This window comes from Felis catus, chromosome E2, assembly GCF_018350175.1.
Source record: "Felis catus isolate Fca126 chromosome E2, F.catus_Fca126_mat1.0, whole genome shotgun sequence".
In the NCBI taxonomy this organism is placed as follows: domain Eukaryota; kingdom Metazoa; phylum Chordata; class Mammalia; order Carnivora; family Felidae; genus Felis; species Felis catus.
This window is the reverse complement of record NC_058382.1, coordinates 47,740,513-47,766,169: the sequence shown is the minus strand read 5'-3', so window position 1 is coordinate 47,766,169 and position 25,657 is coordinate 47,740,513. Positions and strand designations below refer to the sequence as shown.

General features: G+C 39.9%; 1 protein-coding gene and 1 pseudogene across 1 annotated transcript in view; one reads left to right on the top strand and one right to left on the bottom strand.

Annotated features, from left to right (window-relative positions):
- The window catches only part of LOC111556221 (zinc finger protein 23), a 141,299-nt gene that overhangs the window by 55,932 nt on the left and 59,710 nt on the right, over window positions 1-25,657 (bottom strand). The gene's annotated exons all lie outside the window — the stretch shown is intronic.
- LOC123382415 lies at window positions 23,486-23,760 on the top strand (annotated as a pseudogene).

Here is a 25,657-nt window from a genome sequence, read left to right as displayed (position 1 = left end):
TGTAATAAATCTGGTTTACTTAAACTCTGACAAACACACACTGTGTCTTATTATAATGAATTTGGGTTTCTGTCTAATGCCTCCATTAATAAAGAGAAAGCTCTACTACTGACTACATAAGTTTTATATTTGCCTCCAAGGGAACCTACTTTAGATGACAAGATTATGATATGATTACTGCAAACTTTTTTTTTAAACATATTTGTTGAGGGAAATTGTTTTAGCATGCTCTACTTGCTAAACAAAAAAGCACTTGTTGGGGCCCCTGGGTGGCTCAGTTGGTTAAGGGTCTGACTTCAGCTCAGGTCATGATCTTGTGGTCTGTGAATTCAAGCCCTGTGTTGGGCTTTGCGCTGACAGCTCGGAGCTCAGAGCCTGGAGCCTGCTTCAGATTCTTTGTCTCCTGCTCATGCTCTGTCTTTCTCGCTCTCAAAAATGAATAAATGTTAAAAATTAAAAAAAAAAGTATTTGTTAGTATATGCTTGTTGTAGGAAATTGGATTTATTCATTTAATATGTAATGAGCACACTACATCTACTAATTTCTTTTTTTAATTGATTTATTATTATTATTATTATTATTATTATTATTATTTTAATTTACATCCAAGTTTGTTAGCATATGGTGCAACAGTGATTTCAGCTGTAGATTCCTTAATGCCCCTTACCTATTTAGCCTATTCCCCCCTCCCAGAACCCCTCCAGTAACCCTCTGTTTGTTCTCCATATTTAAGAGTCTCTTATGTTTTGTCCTGCTCCCCGTTTTTATATTATTTTTGCTTCTCATCTCTTTTGTCTCTTAAAGACCTCATATGAGTGAAGTCATAGGATATTTGTTTTCTCTGACTGACTAATTTTGCTTAGCATAATACCCTCCAGTTCCATCCACATAGTTGCAAATGGCAAGATTTCATTCTTTTTGATTGTCAAGTAATACTCCAGTGTGTGTGTGTGTGTGTGTGTGTGTACCACATCTTCTTTATCCATTCATCCATTGATGGACATTTGGGCTCTTTCCATACTTTGGCTATTGCGGATTGTGCTGCTATAAACATGGGGTTGCATGTGTCCCTTCGAAATAGCATACCTGTATTCCTTGGATAAATACCTAGTAGTGCAATTGCTGGGTCATAGGGTAGTTCTATTTTTAATTTTTTGAGGAACCTCCATACTGTTTTCCAGAGTGGCAGCACCAGTTTGCATTCCCACCATCAGGGCAAAAGAGATCCTCTCTCCACATCCTCGCCAACATCTGTGGTTGCCTGAGTTGTTAATGTTAGCCATTCTGACAGGTGTGAGGTGGTATCTCATTGTGATTTTGATTTGTATTTCCCTGAAGATGAGTGATGTTGAGCATATTTTCATGTGTTGATTGGCTATCTGGATGTCTTCTTTAGAGAAGTGTCTATTCATGTCTTTTGCCCATTTCTTCACTGGATTATTTGTTCTTTGGGTGTTGAGTTTGATAAGTTCTTTATAGATTTTGGATAATAACCCTTTATCTGATATGTCATTTGCAAATATCTTCTCCCATTCTGTCGGTTACCTTTTAATTTTGCTGATTGTTTCTTCGCTGTGCAGAAGTTTTTATTCTGATGAGGTCCCAATAGTTCATTTTTGCTTTTGTTTCCCTTGTCTCAAGAGACGTGTTGAGTAAGAAGTTGCTGCGGTCAAGATCAAAGAGGTTTTTGCCTGCTTTGTCCTTGAGGATTTTGATGGCTTCCTATCTTACATTAAGGTCTTTCATCCATTTTGAGTTTATTTTTTGTGTATGGTGTAAGAAAGTGGTCCAGGTTCACTTTTCTGCATGCCACTGTCCAGTTTTCCCAGCACCACTTGCTGAAAAGACTGTCTTTATTCCATTGGATATTCTTTCCTGCTTTGTCAAAGCTTAGTTGGGCATATGTTTGTGAGTCCATTTCTGGGTTCTCTATTCTGTTCTATTGATCTAAGTGTCTGTTTTTGTGCCATACATCTACTGATTTCTTACTGAGTAATTACCTTCATTGTCTAACTCCCCTATTATAGAAGTAGAATGAACTTACCAATTATTTTCTTTTAATTTTTTTAACATTTATTTATTTTTGAGAGAGAGAGAGAGAGAGCAGGAGCGGGAAAGGGGCAGAGAGAGAGGGAGACACAGAATCTGAAGCAATGCTCCAGGCTTTGAGCTATCAGTACAAATCCCTACACGGGACTCAAACCCATGAACTGTGAGATGATGGCCTGAGCTGAAGTCTGACACTTAACTGACTGAGCTACCCAGGCACCCCTGAACTTACCAACTATTAAACATGAAGACCCCTTTGCTTTGGCTTTCTCCCTATAGACCTCTTTGAGTTGGTTTAACACATACAAGGATATTCACTATGGCACTTCTGGAAATTGTAAGAGTAGGTAAGTAGGCTGTAGAGAATTGTATTCATTAGTTAAAATGATCTAGAGCTAGAAGCTTCAACATGATAATCTCATAAAAATCATACTGAGTTTAAAAAAAAAACGTGACAGGGGCGCCTGGGTGGCGCAGTCGGTTAAGCGTCCGACTTCAGCCAGGTCACGATCTCGCGGTCCGTGAGTTCGAGCCCCGCGTCAGGCTCCGGGCTGATGGCTCGGAGCCTGGAGCCTGTTTCTGATTCTGTGTCTCCCTCTCACTCTGCCCCTCCCCCGTTCATGCTCTGTCTCTCTCTGTCCCAAAAATAAATAAAAAACGTTGAAAAAAAAACGTGACAAAAGGACACAGTGCAAAATGTTTTAATGTTTAAAAACTATATAAATTATAAATATATATAATATTTATGGATTATTTGATACACACTAACCCCAACATAGGTGTTTACACTGGGAGGAGGGGTAAGGGAAGGAGAAAGAAGGACAGGGGAAAGAAGAAGGGCAGGGGAAACAAGGCTTTAGTTGTGAAAGAAATATTTTTGAAATGTTGGTAAATGCCAATATTTGCTTAACCTAGATGGTGGGTACATGAAAATTGAAATATCAATTATTTCACATTGAAAACAAAAGATTTAAAAGTAGAAATAATGTCTTTATCACATTCATTACATTTTTAGACTTTCATCCTGGAATGGACTGTCAGATGCTATATTCATTCTGCTTTAATGCTAAAGCTTTCAGATGTATTGTTAGAACTTGTTTCCAAGGGTACACCCTGGGCTGTCTAAATTGGATGTAACTCTTGTTTTACAGTCAGTGGATTTCTCACCTCTATAATGCATAATACCATTACAACTATAGCTGAAACCTTTCACGTGCTTCATACAGAGGTTCTTCCTATCATCATGCCCATTTAATTTTTCTTTAACAATATGGAATGTTTTCCTGTAGCACTTATATTGGTAGAGTTTTTCTCCAGTGTAGATACTCTGATGCATATCAAACTGGGAGGTACTTTCAGAACTACATTTAAAGCCCTTCTCATACAACAAGCAGTTTCTAAGTTCTTCCCATGGCAGATTCCTGAATGCCCAATTAATTTTTCATGAACAGTGTGGAGGGCTCTTCTCAAGTACAGGTATTCTGATATTAACTCATTTGGAAGATACACCTGAAGGCCTTCCTGCAACCACTTCACTCATAAGGTGTCTTCCCAGTGTGGATTTCCTGATGCTGGCAAAGTTTGAAGTTACATGTTTAAGAGCTTTCTCACACTTAATGGTTTCTCCCCACTGTGGATTTTTTCATGCTGAATTAATTTTGCATTGAGGCTGAAGCCTTTTCCATGTTCCTTACATTGAAATGGCTTCTCTCCAGTATGAATAAGCTGATGATTTCTGCATTGGGAGCTACATTTGAAGTCTTTCCCACACTCGTTATAGTCTCCTCCCCGTGCAGATTTGTTTGATGTCGAAGATAGAATTACAACTGAAACCATCCCCATATTCCACACACAAATAAAGTTTGTCCCCATTATGGTTTCTTTGATGCCTGATTGGATTTGCATTGACATTGAAAGCTTTCCCAACATTCATTACATTTATAGGGCTTCTCTCCATTTAGATTCTTTATGTCTAATATAGCAAGAACTATATTTGAAATTCTTTCCACATTCTACATATTTGAAAGGTTTTTCCACAGTGTGGCTTAGTGCCAAGTTAGTTTTGCACTCATATCAAAGGTTTTTGCCACCTTCCTTACATTGATATAGCTTCAAAACTCTAGTGTGGATTTATATGGTGCCAAGGTGGGAGTTACATCCTAAGGTTTTCTCACACTCTATACATTTGAAGGGTCTCACTTGCTCGTACATTCTTTGGTGCTGAATCAGTTTTGAATTAAAGCTGATGCCTTTCCCACGTATCTTACATTCACAGAACCTCTCCCTAGTGGGAATTCTCTGAAAATGATAAAATGTTTGTATATTGATTAAAATAACCTCTCCAGTGGAGACTCTCATCCTGTCCACGCCTATTGGAAAAAACTTTTATTCCCCACCATGGACATTTCCTATTGTCTCTTCAATTCATAGTCTTCTAAAAAGGTAGTTCCCTGGAAAATGTCTCTCTGGAGTTTACTAGAGAACATAATCTCTTCCTTTGCTATATTTTTTGTTGTTATGAATTCATTTGCAGTCTTGGTTCTATATTAAGAAAAAGAAAACAATATTGCACTTAAGAAATAAGTGGGAGGGAGGGGAGGGTGGGTGATGGGTATTGAGGAGGGCACCTTTTGGGATGAGCACTGGGTGTTGTATGGAAACCAATTTGACAATAAATTTGATATTTAAAAAATTAAAACATAAAAAATGAAATAAAAAAAAAGAATTGCTTCCGAAAAATCAACAGGATCAAAAAAATCATAAGACTATTAAATATCATTGTCCAATCACCTCAACCAACCAATGAGGAGCTGAGGCTGTTATAAAGGAAATATACAGTATCTTAAAAAAAGGAAATGGCCAAAGCAGAATAAACCAGGCCTTGTTGCCAGTTACATGTTCTTTCCATCATCTACAATGTACTTTCTCACCCTACATTTTGACCCAGCAATTCTAAGTATGTCATAGAAAAATAATTTCACATGTGCATGAGGAAACATGTCCAACAATGTTCACTGTATCAGTTTTTCAAAATCAAAAATTCCAAACAACTTAAAATGTCCACTATTAAGACAATGGCTAAGTCAATAGCTTTATCCCACAAAAATGAAATACTAAACATTAGTGGAAATGAATGAATTAAACAATGTGTTTAAATCTCAATTACACAATGTTGAATTTTAAAAGTAAGTTTGAATTTATGCAAATTCAAAATATGCAAAATAATGTTATGATGTTTATGGAAATAACCATATATAACAACTTTAAAAGCATCTATGGGCACAATTAACACCATATTCAGATGGTAAACTGCTTCTGGAGCCACAGAGAGAGAAATGCAATTTAATACAGGGGACTTCAATTACATCTGTAACACTTTAATTCTTAGAAACATGTGAACAAGTCATGACAAAATGTTTACATATGATAAGGCTAAGGGGAGGTACATAGATGTTTCTGATACTCTATACTTTTCTACACTTAAAATATTTCTAAGAATGTTTTAAATCTTAATAGTACCACTAGTAGAATAAAAATAGGAGAAATATCTTCCAGAATAGCAAAAGATGATAAAAGAGCAAAGAAAGAGTCCAATAGCAGAAGGGACAAAATAGGACAGAAATAATCATCAAAAATTAAAAGCACTTAAGATGAGATATCAGACCAAATTTTATCACAATAAATGTAAATAGGTTAAAATACTCTTAAAAGCATCAATACATTAAATGGATGAGAAATACTCTGCCTAGATGACTGGGTTACTTTCCATAAGTACAAGGGTAAATAAGCCTGTGAATAGTGTGATTGCCTTTACCTAGACAGCCTTCACAAATGGGAGATCTTGTTTTTCTAATATCTGGAAAGCCCTTCCTCTTTTCACTGAGGACGAGACCCTATGTACTCATAAAGTATACTATCCTAAATAGAAATTACTGATTACTAATTAGTAATTACTAATTACTAACACAACAACTTAAACATAAGTGAGCTGTCTTCTCACTATTCTCTTACAGTTCATATACAATACCTTCTGTCCTGATATTTCTTGCCAAAGTCGAGTAATCATTAAAGACTGGGAACGATAACTTCTGTGTACCAGTTTCTCGTACCAAACTGGTGGATTTGGACGCTCCAAAACAAATGGACACTTACAACAGCCTTAGTTAAAAGCTGCAGCCTTTGGTGAGAGAACCCGGGAGGCTGCTCTCCCCATTTAAAACTTTTTAAATGTTTATTTATTTATTTTGAGAAAGAGAGAGAGAGAGAGAGCAAGCAGGAGAGGGGCAGACACAGAATCTGAAGCAGGCTCCAGGCTGCTAGTGTCAGCACAGAGCCCAATTCAGGGTTTGAACTCACAAACCACAAGATCATGACCTGAGCCAAAGTTGGAGCCCTACCAACTGAGCCACCCCGGAACCAGCACTCTATATATGTTCTCCATAAGTTACAGGCTCAGCTGGCTTTGCCAGCCTCTCCAGATGTTCACAGCCTCTTTGTTTTCCAAAGTTCTCTTGATAGAAAGAAACAGGTGCTTACTAGATAGGATGAGTGGAACTACTCATCTGGCTTGGGATATATCCATTCTTACTGAATCAGTATTAAATAACAGTTTATAAAAACCCACTCCAGAAGTCCCAGGAATTTCCACCAGGGAACACTTCCCAAAGGAAACTCTATCAGGGCACTGGTTCTCAAACTTGGCTGCACATTGGAATCACCTGGGAAGATTTTTAAAACATAGATGTCTGGGTCCCACCTCCTACGGCAGTGATTCTCAACTGGGTGATTTGCAAATGTCTTTTTGTTGTAGGCTTCTAGTGCATAGAGCCCAGAGACAGTGCTAAACATCCCACAATGCACAGGAAAGCCTCTCAAAGCAAAAAATGACATAGTTCCGAATGTCAGTAAGGCCAACGTTGAGAAGGCTTGTTAAAGATTCGATTGTTAACGTAACAGGTTCGGCCCGGGCATGGGAATTTTAAAACCTTCCCAGGTAATTTTAATAAGCAGCAAAGTTTGAGGGGGAAAATCTCAACAGGGAGACCTGTTGCTAGAGAATATTTGAATACGTGGCTAAATTCCTTTCAACCCTTTATCACTGAGTATTAACTGGAAAGTTTCCATACCTTCCCATTTGATCATGACTTGGGGGTTGAAGGTGGTTGGAAGGAGGAAGAGTTAGTTGCTTTTGTGAGGAACTGCAGGTTTCCCACAACATGCCAGAATGTACATCTCCACAAATGTAATTTTGCTGCTTATTATTGGCCTCACTTAGGAGTTGGCTTCCCTAGTGTAGTTCAGGAGGATCATTAACTAAGACAAACAATCACATCCCAGGAACAGCCCAGAAGGAGTTACACATGGGAGTAACAACTCCTTTGCTCCAGCTGCTGCCCTGGAGGATGACAGGGGCTTCTTTGGGGGAACCACCAGGAAGTGCCACCACAGCTGTGCAAATCCACAAGGCTCTGTTCACAAAGAACACAATGTGATTGGTGCTCCCTGGCTCCAAGGTCCCCAAAGGAAATTTTTAGACTCACCAGATTGCCTAGACCTTTAAATCAGATCCCTTTGTTTTTTAATGTTTGTTTATTTTTGACAGAGAGAGAGAGAGAGCACGTGCATGCACTGGGGAGGGGCAGAGAGAGAGGGAGACAGAGGATCTGAGAGGCCTCTGCACTGAGAGCAGAGAGCCTGATGCTGGGCTTGAACTCACGAACCATGAGGTCATGACCCAAGTGGAAGTTGGATGCTTAACCGATTGAGCTACCCAAGTGTCCCTGAATCAGACCCTTTTAAGTCTTTTTGCCAAATAAAAACATCCAGGTAGCTCTCTAGGTATTTATTCTGATATTTACTTATGTTACCTCAGGTAATGCTAAGGAGAATGTGTGTGTGTGTGTGTGTGTGTGTGTGTGTGTGTGTGTGTATAGTATGTGTATATGTATAAGTATACATTATGATATGAAAATGTTTTTAATGAAACCAGTTTCACATTACATATGAACCTGCAACTTGCTTTTTTCATTTCACTTTCTATACTGTCCATGTCACAGGTCCAGACATGTAGATATATTATTCCATTTAACACTGTAGAGTATTACACTGCGTGGGACTGATAACCATAAAGAACCGTTGCTTCTGAAATACAGGCAGAAAGAACACAGACATTTCCTGGACCCTATAACATGACATTAAAAGTACAAAAAGGATGAGAATCTACAAGGACATGAGAATGAAACGGGATGAAAACAGAGGAGAGCTGTTGACACTGTTGGGGGAGATGGAAAGGGATAGAGAAGTGATAACCAGAGACAAAGGGAAGCCTTGCATGGGAGCCAGGTGGGGAGGGGTGACTAGGACACATGGTTAATAGTACGGGACAAGCTTATTCACCCAGTGGAAAGGCTCAGGAATCAGCCATCAGGTGTCAAGTATTTTGCAAGGCAGAGATGAGCCATAGAACAGATGTACAAGGAGAAATTGGACCTGCAGGTCCTACCCACACGTACACAGCCCAGAGACTTCTCCCAACCCCTGCAACAATACACTTACTCTCTGGGGGGAAAAATAGCAAAGGGTCAGATTTAAGCAGTGGATTTAAAACAAGGAAATGAACGAAAGTGTATACACTGAACAGAGAAAAATCACAATGCTCCACCACTGCCCCCTGCCCATTCTCCCACCTGGCTCTCAAACACTCAACCAGGGTTATAGCCTTTGCATGGGAGCCTGGAAGAGCCTTCTTTACAGGCAATGGGCAGTGAATAATCCCAAATTAACAGATATCTTGGGTAAGGGTCTATCAACAAAAAATTTGGAAGTCTCTAGAACTTTTCCTCCTATAGAAGATTGGATGTGATTCTAAGGTCCCAAACGTGTCCATGCCTATGGGTAGCTTGAATGTAACTGAAATAAAAAGGAAGTGGAAGGAATACTCTAGAAATAATGATTAAGGATACAGGTGATATTTTATGTTCACACTGGGACCCCTAAGGAACACAGTAATGGAGGTAATGGGGAGCTATTGAAGGATGTCAGTCTAAGACGGACCAGAATGAAGTGAGAATCAAGAGCAGCAACCAGGATGTCTCCTTCCTAATTCCCATCAAGGAGGCAAGAGGGCTCAACGTGTCAGGGAACAGAGTATCACCAGTGCACAATCCAACCCAGTAAACATCCTGTGTGTAACTACTATGTTCCAGGTTCTGAGTTAGGGAACATATGTGGATATAGAACTAAGATGCTATTCTTGCCCTCAGTGAACTAGCAACCTATCCAGGGGAGACTGCCAATCATAAAGCTCCCTACCCTCCTAGAGCAGACACGTGGGCCCCAAGACTTTCCCGTTACCTTCACAGCCCCCTGCCTAGGCACAACTTAATGCAGACACACCCTCATTTCCTCACTCTCCTCCAGCCTGACACAGAACTGTCTTTCCGAGAGCACTCTCCCTCAGTTTGCACAGCTAAAGGTCCCTTCTGACTTCATGTCAAACCAACAAATAAGCATGGAAAAAAGCTCACTATGTGCAAGGGGCTAGCTAACTTTGGCATTCAAATTTAAAGTCTTCAGAATATAGGAGGGCTAATTTAGCAGGTAGCAGAGAAAGAAGATTCGGTATTATAAGTTGTAGTTTCAGTCTGCACAGACTCTCAAAGCCACCCCACTGAAGAGGAAGTTTTTTTTAATTTTTAGTCCTGTACCTCCGGATGGGAGAAGTGTCCCTCAGACAAACTGTTGCAAAGCCTTGAGGCCATAGCACAATGCTTGGAGAACAGAGGGGCATTAGACAAGATCTTCAGAAATACGGTGGCTTCGTTCTACAGCTGTGGAACACAGCATTTTTGCTTGCACACCCCTTAAAATGAAAAAATAGGAAAAACTAGGTAGTCATGGCCAACAAGCACATGAAAAGATGTTCAACATCATGAGTTATTAGGGAAATGCAAATCAAAACCACAAAAAGACACCACTTTATAGCCACTAGGTTAGTCATAACTTTTTTATAATGAAAAAAATAACAAGAGTTGTTGAAGAAGCAGAGAAATTGGAACCTTGTACGTGGCTGCTGGAAACATAAAATGGTGCAGTGTGGGAAAGTTTGGCAGTTCCTCAGAAAGTTAAAGACAATTATCAGCAATTTTGCTCCTAGGTACAGACTCGAAATAACTGGAAACAAGTATTCAAACAAATGCTGTGCACTCATGTCACAGCAACATTATTCATAATAGCCAAGAGGCAGAAACAAGGCAAATGTCCAGCAGGTGATGAATGCATAAGCACAATGTGGTATACACAATGAAATATCATTCAACCATGAAAGGGAATGAAGTACTGATACACCTCAAAAACATTATGTTTAGTAAAAGAAGCCGGACACCAAAGATTACATATTGTATGAATCCATTTATTTGCAACATTCTGAACAGGTAAATCCCCAGAGACAGGAAACAAATTTATGGTTGCCAGGAAACGGACAGGGAGTGGGGGAATGGGAGTTCTTGCTTAATGGGTACAGTTTCCTTTTGAGATGATGAAAATATCCTTAGAAATAGAGGTGAGGGTTGCACAATATTAGACATACACTAAATGCCACTGAATTGTAGGCTTTAATATGGTTAATGGTTAATTTTGTTATGTGAATTTTACTCAGTAAAAAAAATCCATGAAAGAAAAAAAAACCCTAAATAATCTCCCTACATGGTTTTAGTTAATATTTAACATTTTGCATGTAAGAATAAAGAATTGCAAAGGATGTAATTTCAGGTATATCATATGGTACTGGTGCACTTCTGGCTGTGCAGACGGCAGCTCTCGGGTATATCATAACAACATTTGAAAATAAAACTGTTACGTCGTTCTTTTAATTGCATCCATATAGGGGCACCTGGGTGGCTCAGTCTGTTAAACCTTGTCTCGGGTCATGATCTCAAGGTCAGTGAATTGGAGCCACCCCCACCCCACCCCCATCAGGCTCTCTGCTGACACCTCAGAGCCTGGAGCCCCTGCTTCCGATTCTGTGTCTCCCTCTGTCTCTGCCCCTCCCCTGCTCATACTCTGTCTCTCTCTCAAAAATAAATAAACATTAGATATGTCCATGTAATCTTAAAGCTCTAATCTGATACCCCGTTGCCCATTTTCTTTTTTAATGTTTTATTTCTTTCTTGAGAGAGAGAGAGCAAGTTGGGGAGAGGCAAAGAGAGAGGGGAACAGAGGATGGAAGCAGGCTCTGTACTGACAGCAGAGAGCCTGATGCAGGGCTGGAGCTCACAAACCTTGAGATCATGACCTCAACCAGGAGATCATGTCCTGAGCCGAAGTTGGACGCTTAACCGACTGAGACACCTAGGCGCCCCCTCCCCCATCACCTATTTTTAAAAGTACATGAACAACCTCTTCTTTATCAGTTATTTTATATCATTCCTTTTTATCCTTGCAATTATATTTTCATTACATTTCTTCTCAGATATTTATCTTTGTGTAATTTTTAAAGTGTTTTGTTTTGTTTTGTTTTGTTTTGTTTCCAGGAGTGCCTAGCTGGTTCAGTTGGAAGATCATGCAACTCTTCCAAGTTGTAAGTTCAAGTCCCACATTGGGTATAGAGCCAGCCAGATGTCCGAACCCAGATACTCCCCTTGCATGCTTTTGGCTTCTGTAATCTTGCTTGTCTCTTGATCAGCCGACTGCCCACGTAGCACAACCGATAAATGCCCCCCCTTTTTTTCCTTGAGTCCCTGCAATCCCACCCTGGGCAGGCGATAGAAAGTTTCCAAGTACCCGGAAGCTGGCCAGGCATAAAAGTAGGCTAGTGCCAGGGCTGGGGTCTCAGCCTTTGGAGAGGACTCCACTGAGCTGGCACTGGTGTGAAATAAACGTCATTTCTGATTCTCCGAGCGCGTGTTGCTTCTCTCTTCCTGTGTGCCGAGTATTTGCTGTAACACATTTGGTGCATTGGCTAGGAAGCCGGCAGCCCCGCTGGCCCCTTGAGCGACCGTTGTCGGAGGCCAGCAGAGAGGCCACTCATCGCAGGCCGCTGCAATGGAAAGGAAGGCGCCCCGCCAGTGATTTCACTGGGTCGTGACCCTCACCAGCAGATAATAGTTGGCCACCGTTGCAGTTGAATGGACTCCAGGGGGAATCAGAAATTTCTGCCAGGATGGGCCACTGAATCAGGTAAATGTCCCCAGGGACCCAGGGCAGAAATCAGGCCTGCCCTAGAGGCAGAAGGGGAGCTTGATCACCTTGCAGGTGACCTAGTCGCCATATAGGACAGGGAAGTCCTGGGTGGGAGTCTGCAATCTGTCTGAATGCGTGTGTGAGTGCCCATGCTCCATGGTTTTGGCTACGCAGCCTGAGTGGGTCCTGTTCTGTGATTCCCTGATGACCTCATAGGGCTCAAGGCAGAATCAGGTCCGCAGAGGCCTGATCAGAGTCAGGGGTTTATACTGACCTGCCAAAGCTAAGAGGCGGCTAAATCTCTACAAGATGAATGGCCAGGAGGACAAAACGACCTCTTGCCTCGTGTTTGTCCTGCAACACAGTACACTGGGAGGGACCCATCTAGGGTATCAGGATGGAGTGGGGGGGGGGGGGACTCCTCAAAACCAACTGTTAGAACCAACTTTCTCTAGTTAGTCTACCTCAGAACAGGGACTAAGAAATATTCCTAAACAGCTGCCGAAACTCCCTTTGTTTCCGGGAAATCCCCTGTCTTCTCTGGACTGACATGGGCTGCCTAATTCCACTAGTGGAAAACAAAACAAAAGAAAACAAACCTGGAGTACACTCCTCTGAGCTGACAAGATTTAAAACTGAGAATTCTCTTACTCTACCTTCTGCTAGCACCTCCCTTCTTCTGCCTTCCCTTCCCTTCCCCCTCCTGTTTCTGCACCACCTGGGGTGCGGCCTGCCTAGCTGGCTCCTCAATGCCTCAGGCATCAGCTCCTCCGCCCACCCTAGATGCCCAGGAACGAAGACCACCCACTTCAGATTTCTCCACCAATGTCCAAGTAAAAATTAACTGTGGGGAACAAACTGTTTTAAGTGGACCCAAGTAAAACATATTCAATGTTTAAGCTAATTTAAGTTTGTTGGTTTCAGATAGACCCGTTTATCAACATTAAGTAACACACACACACACACACACACACACACACACACACACACACACACTTTTATTCTACCTAGATTTGCTGAAGGTCAAATAAGCTCATGTTATCTCTGTTCCAATCTGTTAGCAAAAGGATGACTTAAATAATGGTCAACTTTGTCTCATAGTTTTCATGGGTAATTGTTAAGATAGCTTTCAAAGTCTTTGGTAACCTAAAAAGTTAAAGTTTTGCTTGCATGATAAATCGGGATTGAATTCATTGGATATCTAAGGAGATAAGAGAAAAAAGCACCAATTACTAGATGTAGGTTTGTGCTTTTGACTTGTTGCAGAGAAACTAGGGATGTTTAGATCTGTTGGAAAACACGCTTTGTGCTTAATTGATTCATAAGTTTGCCATCTAAGGAATTCTGGTGTAACAGTTCACAATTGGTCACTACTTAGTTTTCACTGGAGACTAAGACTTCCAAGAGTTAAATTCTGCTAAATGTAATTAAGACTGATGGAAATAAGAAAACAACTATGTAAATAAAAAGTACATATGTAAAAAAGATGTACGAAATGGAAATACATTTTTGTTAAAGGTAAAAGAAAATAATTTTGTCCTAAATGAGACTGCTTATTTAGAAACAAATGGCTTGGAACAGAATCTGAATGCAAAGGAGAGTTGTAAGAGGTTCATGAGGGAAAATCTTTAAAAAGAGAAATTTTATATATAGTTAGGATGGACTAAGCTTAAAATGAATGGATTTTAAAAGTACCCTGGTTTAAGATTTAAAAAATCGGGATACATGTATGCAATGTAAGGTGGATCCTGATTTAATGGCAACCCTTCCTGAAGCCCAGCAATCAGGAGGGAAAATAATGAAGGGTCCCTTACCTGTATCCAAAGCAGACCTAGAGAAGGAGGAAAGAAAGTGTTCCACCTCTTCCTTCTCGGGTACTCAATCCATATAAAAAGTGCAATTCCGCTCCCTGCTGCCCACCTTATCTAGGTCCTCCCCATAATGTAACAGGCATGTTTCCATTGAAAGAAGCTAGAATGCCAGAAGGAGAAACATTTTACATTACAAGGTTTAAGACAGATAAAAGGAGATCTAGGTAAATTTTCTGATCAGGTAAGTATATAGAGAGGATTTTCTGAATATTATTATGTTTTTGAGTTGACCTGGAAAGATATAATGCTTTTGTTAAATCAGACTCTTAATGAGAGAGAAAACTGTGGGGTTCAGGCAGCAGCTGAGAGTTATGGGGATGAGCAACTCATTAATTACCATGGGACTGGAGGTCCTGTAGGAAACTTCCAGCTCCCTCCTGGAGCTCAGGCCATTCCATCCCAAGATCCTAACTGGGACTATGACCATACTTTTGGGGAATGGTATCGCTGGCAGCTTGTGTTTTTAAAAAATTAAAGAAATCTAAGATTAAGCCCTTAAATTATGCTTAATTAGCCACTATTTTACAAGCACAGAACGAGAGCCCGATGGTCTTCCTGGGGAGGTTGAGGGAGGCTCTCATTAAATATATGGCTATCTCCCCTGACACCCCTAAGGCTGAGATGGTTTTAAAGGGCAAATTGGTCACTCATTCAGCCCTAGATATTCAGAGGAAATGCAAAAATTGGCTGTTGGCCTAGAAGGCACCCTAGAGGAGCTCTTACTAGCTGCCAATTTGGTATATTACAACCAAGGTGAAGAGAAAAACACAGGAAAGGAGACTTAAAAAAAAAATCTAAGGCCTTAGTCGCAGCCTTAAGTACTATGTCAGACTAGACTTCCAGAGGTCCTGGCACCAAATGCCACTCATGTGGCCCTTCAGGGCACTGGAAACAAGACTGCCCTCAGAAGGGACAACAGAAGTCAAAGCCCCATAAGCCATGTCCCTTGTGTGGAGACAATCACTGGAAGCCTGAATGCCCTCAGGTACCTCTATCTGCAGGGCTCAGATAACCAGTGTCCCTGAAAGGAACTGAGGGGGTCTGGGTCTCTTCAGGGTGGCTCCCCGGAACCAACTGTCTATTGGAAACCGAGAGCCTTGGGAACTCTGGATATAGAAAACAAAAACAAAAACACCCCAAAGACCAAAAAACCAGTTGATTTCTTTCTTGATCCTGGAGCCACCTTTTCTTTCCTCCTATCCACTCCTGGCCAACTTTCCAAACCCAGCATTAACAATTAGAGGCATCTCCAGAAAACTTTTGACCAAATTTTTCTCTCAGCCCCTGGGATGTATATAGGGAAACCTAATTTTTTTTTTCATTCTTTCCTGATAATGCCAGAGAGCCTTAATCCCTTGCTAAGAAGGGACATTATAACTAAATTAGAGACTTAGCATTACTAGGTCCAGGACAGATAAACAATTGCATGTTTTTAAAAAAATTACTGGATATTGTAGACTGTGGATATCAGGGTTCAGAAAATAGCTCACCTGCTATATCAATTATTAAGAGAGACTCAATCCCACCTACTCTCTCGAGGAAATGAACTGAGATCTGATTCATGGACAATGTCTGCAGCCCTTAAAATCGTTACAAACAGAGCAGGGGCAATTACTATTATCTATCTCACAGAGAGAGAATATCAGTAAAGCACCGCATCAGGCCTTTCATTTAGGGAGGGATAAAACGTATCAAATGGCCCAAAGGATGTTTACTGGAAAAAAAAATTTGTCAAGGACATTTCAACAAATAGTATCAGCCTGTAAAGTTTGTCTTAGAAACAATCCTCTCAACCACAAACTTACTCTCTCAGGCAATTAAGATACTGGAGTCTACCCAGAGGAAGACTGACAATTAGATTTCACTCATATGCCAAGAGCAAAGGAGTTGCAACATTTGTTGGTATGGGTTGATACTTTTACTAATTGGGTAGAGGCCTTCATCTACAAAATGAAAAAGGCACAAAAAGTAATAAAAGTTCAGCTGTATGAAATAATACCTGGGTTCAGCTTACCTAAAAATTTACAAAGTAATAATGGGAAGCGGCTGCCTTGGCTCTTTCTATAGTAGGACTCCCAGCTCTTGGAAAAGTTTACACCTTGAAATAAGAAGACAAAGTGCTTATACTCAGTAAAACTATAAATAACACCCCACAAGCGTTAGATGCTTTAAACAAAAAAAAAAGTTAGGGCCAAACTTTTGGAGAATAGAGCCACCATGGATTACTTAATGCTCTGCTTCTCCATCACCTGGTTATGAGAGTTCCCCTGACATATATCGTTTCAATGTAACCGATAATTCTCACAGAGTCTTAGAACTGATAGGTGACATTCAGACAAAATCAGGGTCTCTCCTGGATTGTTTGACATTATCTTAAGATGCCCTCTTGTTGGTCAGTATCATCTTTACTTTGTGTTTTTCTCTTTGTGTCTGCTAATGTTTTTGCCACCTCCTGCCTGCCAGCCTTCCTGTAAAACCATTCTGTGGGCAACTCGACTGACTCTTGGGTAGACTCTAACTGCTGTACCCCCACACCATCCCTTATCAACTTGAAGAAGCCAGAATGATCATCATCTCTGCTCCCTAACAGCTGTTACAGGCCCTATTCCAGGGCAAAGAATAAATAGGAAAAGGATTAACATTAGGCAGGGAGAGATTAGGGACCTTCCAGACCTTCAGACCTACAGACTGCAGCTACAAATGGGAAGTTAAAGAAGCAGATGGAGTTCTCCTCTTATAAAATCCTTTATGGGTGCCCTCTCCCCATTATCAAGGGCATAAGGGGGGATCTAAATAACATAGGCAATCTACCCCTAAGGCAACAGATGTGGGCCCTTGCCTCTACCGTAACCACCTTACACCACTGGGTTAGGGAACAAATTAACAAACGGAGGCAGAAATTAGCAGACTCAGGGAACTCTTGGAACAACATGTAAAATTGGGCATCTTGGCTCCTCCCTTTTGCTGGTCCTCTCCTAATGTTTTTCATAGCCCTCCTGTTTGGTCCTTGTATTAATATGCTAACCAGATTTGTTTCCTGTTGCCTAGAAGCTATAAAACTCCAGATGATGCTTCAGTTGGGCCATTCTAGCTGTGGCTAACTCTTTTGGATGGCGAAGAACCCTAGCTGTCACATTCCTCACTTCCACGTCCCTGCCCAGCAGGAAAAAGCCAGAACAGTCTTCGCCCCTCCTCCCATGGCAGCAATGAGTTCCCTGGCTCCCACAAACGGATTTTCTCTAAGGTTGCTACAGCAGCTTGAGAATCAAGAGGGGAGAATGAAAAGGAAAGCAGACAAAAGCAGATAAAAAAGAGCCAGCCAGATGCCCAAGCCGGATACTTCCCTTGCATGCTTTTGGCTTCTATAATTTTGCTTGCCTCTTGATCAGCTGACTGCCCACACAGCACAACTGATAAGTACCAGCACCACCACCCCTGTCTTTTTTTCCTTGAGCCCCTGCAATCTCGCCCACCTGTGCAGCCAATGGAAAATTTCCAAGTACCTGAAAGCTGGTCAGGCATAAAAGTAGGCTAGCGCCAGGGCTGGGGGGCTCAGCCTTTGGAGAGGACTCTGCTGGGCCGGCACTGGTGTGAAAGAAAGTTTTTTCTGAGTCTTTGAGTGCGTATCGCTTGTCTCTTCCTGTGTGCCAAGTATTTGCTGTAACAACTTAAAAATAAAATCTTTAAAAATAATAAATAAATAAAGGTTTTTCCCCCCATACCAAAGTCTCCAAATATTAAAAATTTCTTTTGGATTGGGTTGTTATAGTTGGTATTAGTATACAATTGATCAAAACAACATAAACATTACAAACCTTGATAAGTAATATGAACAATTATTAAACACAAAAAAAGAAAATAAATTGTTAAAAGAAATTCTCTTAAGAGAATGGATGGGGCTTTTCTTTTTTTTTTTTCCTGTTTGCTCATGAATTCATGAATAAATATTACAACTTGCTAATATGAAAAACTTCAGCATAAGCCTTTATTGTTTGTCTTTGTTTCTATATATTTAAGCACTGTTCACATAAATAGGTAGATGGGAATGGAGAGTTTTGTTATAGCAATGTCAGTCATTCAACCCTTTCAAGGTATATGCCAAAAATCACAGTGATAAATCATCAAAAATTAGTTTTAGTGATTTATCAGCTGACAGCTAGATTAGGTACTCCTTCAATGAGTTTATTTTTTTAGATTTGTTTTTATTTACCTTTTAATTTTTATTATTGAAAAGTTCAGGTCTATACAAATGTAGAAAAATAATAAAATGAATCTCCATGTGACCACCATCCAGCTTTGACAATCTTATTAACCCATGGCCAGTCTTCCTTCATTTCTATCTTTTCCTGCTATCTATCCTCCACTCCCACCCCTTCACACTGCTGGATTATTGAAGAAAATCCAAAGTATCATCTGCAAATATCTCCATAAATATCTCTTTAAAAATAAGGACACTTTAAAAAAAATATTTTTAACATTTCTTCACTTTTTGAGAGACAGAATGTGAGCAGGGCAGGGGCAGAGAGAGAAGGAGACACAGAATCTGAAGCAGGCTCCAGGCTCTGAGCTGTCAGCACAGAGCCTGATGCAGGGCTTGAACTCACAAACCGTGAGATCATGACCTGAGCTGAAGTCAGATGCTTTAACCGACTGAGCCACCCAGATGCCCCCCAAATAAGGACATTTTAAAACAAACTAGTACACCTAAAAAATGTAAATCATCCACTATCCAGCCATTGTTCAAATTTCCCTGGATTGTTCCATATATGTTTTTGTTTTGTTTTGTTTTGGATTTCAGTGTTGGTTTTTCAACTCAAGATTCCACGAATGCCCACAAATTTCATTTGGCTGATACTTCTCTTAAGTCTTTTTTTTTTTTTAATCAATAGATTCTTTCTCCTTATTTTTATTTTCCCTTTCAATTGATTTGTTTAAAAATGGGGTCATTTGTCCTGTAGATATGTTTTCCATGTTCTTGATTTTGCTGATTACATCTCCTGGCCTCCATATTTCCTCAAAATTGATATTTTGATCTCAAGACTTGATTAGATTCAGATGTGATACTTTGACAAGTGTCCTTCATAGCTGGTGTATGTGTACTTTTTATTTCACGGGAGTTACCTAAAGTCTGAATGTCTCTTTTTGTGATAGGCTGTATCAGTGGGTTCAATGTTATTAGCCATATCCACTCATGATGAAGGTCTCCATCAGCTTTGCATCTTATGGTTTAGCAGCCAATAATGATCATTGCCTAGATCGGTCATTTCAATACAAGTTCTTCCTTCAATTTTAATGAAAATAAATGATTGGAAACATGGAAAACAACTTGTTGCCCTAATTATTAGAGTCATCACTTTCTTTCTTTTCTTTTTTTTAAGTTTATTTATTTATTTTGAGAGAGAGAGAGTACATGTGAGTAGGGAAGAGGCAAACAGAGAGGAAGAGAGAGAGAATTCCAAGCAGCCTCTGCACTGATATGGGGCTTAAACTCATGAATGGTGAGATCATGGCCTGAGCCAAAGTCAGACTCTTAACCAGCTGAGCCACCCAGACACCCCAGAGTCATTCACTTTCTTAATTTCTGAAAAGTAGTATACTCAAATAATTTCAAGAATTACTAATTATCAGATTACATAATTATTGAGAATTATGTAATTATAATAATTATGCTTGTTACTCTTTCATGTAAGAGGGACCTTAATCTAATATACTCAGAAAATATTGGGAAAACCAAAATATTAATTCTAATACACCATAGCCAATTCAATATTTTTTAAATAAAAACAATTTTCCCATCCCACATTAAAAAATATTTAAAATTTTTTTTAATGTTTATTTTTGAGAGAGAGAGAGAGAGAGACAGAAAATATGCAGGGGAGGGGCAGAGAGAGAGGGAGACACAGAATCTGAAGCAGGCTCCAGGCTCTGAGCTGTTAGCACAGAGCCCAATGCAAGGCTTAAACTCACAGACAGGGAGATCATGACCTGAGCTGAAGTCAGATCAGATGCTTAACCAATTGAGCCACTTAAGCTCCACCCTTACCCCACATTTTAAATACACTTTTGTGAAAAGTCTTGGAGATATGTCTCTTTACACTTATGAAAAACACTCACCATATAACCTAATTGGCAACTCTGATCCTCATTTTCTTTTTTTTTTAAGTTTATTTATTTAGTTTTTAGTAATCTTTATGGCTAATGTGGGGCTCAAACTCACAACCCCAGATGAAGAGTCACATGCTCTTCTGACTGAGCCAGCCAGGCATCCCTCTGATCCTCATTTTCAAACCAATAAAGTAAATCAGAGCTAATTTCTGTCTGACTTTTAAAATTCAAGTCATTGGGGCACCTGGGTGGCTCAGTTAGTTAAGTGTCCAACTCCTGATTTCAGATCAGGTCATGATCTCACAGTTGGTGGGATCAAGCCCCATGTTGGATTCTGCAATGACAGCATAGAACCTGCTTGGGATTCTCTCTCTGCTCCTCCCCTGCTCATGCTTTCTCTCCCTCTTTCAAAAATCAATAAGTATTTCAAATAAAATAAAATAAAATAAAATAAAATAAAATAAAATAAAATAAAATAAAATAAAATAAAATAAAATAATAAAATAAAATAAAATTCAAATCAATATGTTAATGGGCATTTTGAGGGATATTAGAACAATTACTGAGCAATAAGTTATGGAACATATCTTGTATGATACATTACCAAAAGCAGACAAGAATCAAATAATGCAGCTCTTACATAATTAATTTATTCATGTTCAGACTAATTTATAAAAACAAGATAATTATGCTATTTGCCATATATGTTCCAATATGTTATGCAACTAATATTGTGAGTTATTTACAAAGCAAGGAATATGAAGATTTTTTTTTATTTCTTGGATGTGTGCATGTGCATATATAAAAATCAGGTATTCAGCTTTTGAAAATAAAATGATGCATAAAAAACAGAATTAACTTTATTACTTTTGACATCATGTTTTTTTTTTTAATGTTTATTTATTTTTGACAGAGAGACACAGAGTGTGAATGGGGCAGAGGCAGAGAGAGAGGGAGACACAGAATCCGAAGCAGGCTCCAGGCTCTGAGCTGTCAGCACAGAGCCCAATGCGGGGTTTGAACCCACGAACCATGAGATCGTGGTCTGAGCTGAAGTCGGACGCTTAACCGAATGAGCCACCCCGGTGCTCCTGTTTGACATCATGATTGAACTTTTCCAATGAAAGAGAAAGGCATATTGCACTAATTAGTCCAGGATTTGCATCATTAAACATTAAAACATTTTTTTTAATGTTTATTTTTATTTTCTGAGAGAAACAGAGCATGAGCAGGGGAGGAGAGAGAGAAAGGGAGACACAGAATCTGAAGCAGACTCCAGGCTCTGAGCTGTCAGCACAGAGCCCGAAGAGAGGCTCGAAACCACAAACTGTGAGATCATGACCTGAGCTGAAGTCGGACACTTAGCCCACTGAGCCACCCATGCACCCCTCATTAAACATTTTATAAGTTAAATCAGATGAGGACTGACTGCTATTGGAGTAAATATTTCATGATATGTTTTGAAAAAACTACGTTATTAACTACCATATTAATTAATGCACAGAAAATCTGAAAGAAATCACATGACAGTTTTGTTGGCGAATTTATCCGGTGTATCTTGAGTAATTTGATAGTCCCAGATGAAGTTTCCTTGAAAGGAATCAGCGTTATTTACTTGTACCCCTTTGAAGGTAGCTTTTCTTTCCACAAAAGACATCCTGGGATGAGTACTGAATAAAATGTACAGAATGGAATGGTTTATCTTAAATATGCAGGGAGGGGGGCTGGGAAGGTACTTGGAGGATTTGATGTTTGCTTTGATTTCAGGAGGTTGTTGCTAGGAGCAAAGTTTTTTCAATAATAAACTAGAGATGGAAGAGGTGAAGTCATTTCCACTCCATTATCCCACTACACAATATTTGAATTCAAAATATCCCAATGGAGGCCAATTCCTCCCAATAAAAAAATATACAAACAATGGAAGACAAAAAGTAGGCAGTTTTTCTTCCCCCTTTGATTAATTATTAAAGGAGCCTTTTCAGAAATCTATATTTCAAAGTGTCCCTTTGTTTGGTGCCCCAGAGGTTTTTACTCCCAGGGGCAGTTCAGGGCAGGTTAAGAGTATGCATTCCTTTTGTAAAGCAAGAGGAGGGCAAATTATGAAAGCAGCTTTGAGAAGGAGAACCTGTGTGAGCAAGCAGCCCTCCTTTCACGCAAAGCTGGGGATCTGGAAATAGATGCTGCTGTTCCCACTTTGAAGACATCTGACCACTGACCTCCAGCTTTGAGGATATTTCCTTGGCCTGGACAAAGGCAGATATAGCAGGCTCACCACTGAGTTGCTTTGGAACTCAGGGAACATTCTTCATCCATCTTGTTCTAATCTTGCAAGTGGAACCAGTGTCTAGGTTCCAGTTTCCCTCCATAGTATTTTGAGAACTAAGCATGAGAAATAGTTACTACTACTACTTAGGTTTTGAATAGTACTTTTAACTTTCCAAAAGACTTTGTTGTCTGGATCTTGTGTTTTCCTCCCAGTTGTCCCTCAAAGGCAAGTCTTCCCCTTGTGTGACAGATGTGAGTCATGGAGACCCAGGGCAAAACAAGCCAAAGATCTCACAGCAAATAAGTGCCCTGGTTGGGAGTAACACCTTCACTTGCCTCTTTCCTCCACATGCATCAACATGGGAACATACTGAGAAAACAACAAAAGCAGAGCACAAAGAAATCACCAATTACATCAAATACTAGCAGATGAATAGAAAGTATGAAGCATTTCCAGTACGTATACTTCATACAATATATAGTGTATCTAAGTTTCTAGTGCATCTGGATTTTTAAAAAAATACCATTTTCATAAAGTAATAGAGGCCAGTGAATATTCTTAGTTCACTCCATCAAATTATGACTCAGTTAACTGAAGGGGATAAAAAACAAAACCATTCTTTACTGCCCAGTGATGTGTGATGTACTTTGCACTTCTGTAACCACCCTGTAAGATGATCCTCCCTGATATGGAATGATGCCAGCCAAACAAGGAATTTTTTTAGAAATAATTACATTTCAGATTATGTTCAGATTGCTTCATTTGAAACAAAGTTTTATTTTTTGCCACCCTGTTCCTTTCCCCAGAGGTAATCAATGAGAAAGAATTTAAACCATGAAATCTGTTGTAATCCTGCACATGCCCTGGGCAATATGAAATAAGATATTTGGGGCTAACATCTTAGGTAATATTACCTAATCCAGGAAGTGTTTGGATATTGTAAGACCTTGGTTTATGGACAACTAAGTATATAATGTTGGAAGCAGGGTAGGGGCGGGGCAGGCAGCAGGCAGGATGGAGACGACCTTGGAGCAACACTTGGAGGACACAGTGAAGAATTCATCCATTGTTGGAGTCCTGTGCACAGATTCACAAGGTCTTAATCTGGGCTGCCGCGGATCCCTGTCAGATGAGCATGCTGGGGTAACATCTGTTCTAGCCCAGCAAGCAGCTAAGCTAACCGCAGTCCCCACTAAATTCCTGTGGTGTGTCTAGAATCAGATAATGGGAACATTATGATCCAGAAACATGATGGCATCACAGTAGCGGAGCACAAAATGGTCTCTTGACATCATTTCAGTTCTCCAGCAGCCTGTCTTAGGGGCTTGATCCTATGTTAATTATCTTGTAGAACTATTAAACTTCCAGTGGTTAGGCCCCATTTGTTTAGTTTGCATTGGGCACTTTTCTATGAATTTTAGAGTAAGCTGCTTTTTCACACTCAGCGGACTGACTTATCAAAATATAAGTAAGAAAGAAAGGATCATGTTTTGAGGCAGCAGATCCAGGTCACCTTGTATATAGAATTTTGTTATGTTCAATAAATCTGGTTGGAGGACAAGAAAGAAAGAAAGAAAGAAAGAAAGAAAGAAAGAAAGAAAGAAAGAAAGAAAGAAAGAAGGAAGGAAGGAAGGAAGAAAGAAAAGAAAGAAAGAAAGAAAGAAAGAAAGAAAGAAAGAAAGAAAGAAAGAAAGAAAGAAAGAAAGAAAGAAAGAAAGAAAAAGAAAAAAGTCGGAAGCAGGTTCTAGTCAAGGGTCAAGGTAAAAATTTACATATCACTTAAGCATAAAAGAGGACAAGGAGTGAAATAATGAGTGTGGGAGAAATGAATCATAACTGGGAGTTGTGTGTGAGTCCAAGACAGGAAAGGAGCTTCCACAAGTCCATCGAGCAGTTAAGAGCAGAGAAAATCCAGGTGCCCAAGATCAGTCAAACAATGTGTAACCTAGGCCCAGAATCCAGTTCCAAGATGGCCCTTCTTCTCTGAGCTGCCCCAAAGACTGCCTAGTGATCTGGAGCCCCTGCTCCTGCCCTCCAAAAGTTATGTATGATCTAAATTGCTTTATGAGCAGAGAACCCTTCAATTTTAGAGCCGAAAAGAAATGTAAATATTACCTAATAACACCAAGTTCTCAAGCAATTTGCTCCCTGGGCCACATAATACTCTTAAAGGTATTGAGGACCCCAAAGAGTTTTAGTTTATGTGTGGGCTATATCTACTGATATTTACCATATCAGAAATTAGCTCTGATAAAATTTTTAAGTACTTGTTAATTTAATATTTTTAATGTGTATTTATTTTTGAGAGAAAGAGAGAGAGTACAAGCAAGGAAGTGACAGAGAGAGACAGAGACTCAGAATCCAAAGCAGGCTTCAGGCTCTGAGCTGTTGCACAGAGCCCCACACAGGGCTCAAACTCATGAACTGCGAGATCATGACCTGAGGCAGAGTTGGATGCTTAACTGACTGAGCCACCAGGCACCCTGTACAGAAGGTCCCTTTTATGACTATGTGCTTTCCTACATGTGCATCCTGACAGTCATTTAGATATATAAATGAGGTGATGGATACCTATAAATGTTTACTACAGGGCTTGGCTCATAGTAATCACTCAAAAAAAAGGGGGGGAGCTCTTCCTACTATTGTTGTTAATAGTTGTTATTAAGTACATTCCAAGCAATGTGCCAGGGACCAAGGGTCATATCAAAGTGAGTAGGATGGCCTGAGCTGTTTAAGAGTAGGGGAGGTAAGATAAACACACACCTATATAGAACAAAACAGATTATGTCAAGAATGATAAAAAAACAAGGGAGATGCCATATTCATTCATTCATTTATTCACTCAACAAATATTAACTGATTGTTCCCCATGCACCAGGAGCAACAGCCAGGAGGCAGCCAATGTAGTGGAGTCAAGTGAATGAGAGGGAGGGCGGCAGGAGGTAAGGTGAAGAGATAGGGGTGGCCCATGCGCACGCTGTGTGGGCCTTTGTAGGTCAGTATGATTGGGGATATAAGGAAATGTTTCATGAGAAATTGGCATTCGAGTTAGAAATTGAGAAGAGGTAGGATTTGGAAACAGAGTTGATACACACATTTTTTTTAATTCACATTCAACAAACATTTGATTTTCTTGCTAAGTCTGCTCCATGTTGTACAAAGGATCCCTACTTTCTTTTTAATTTT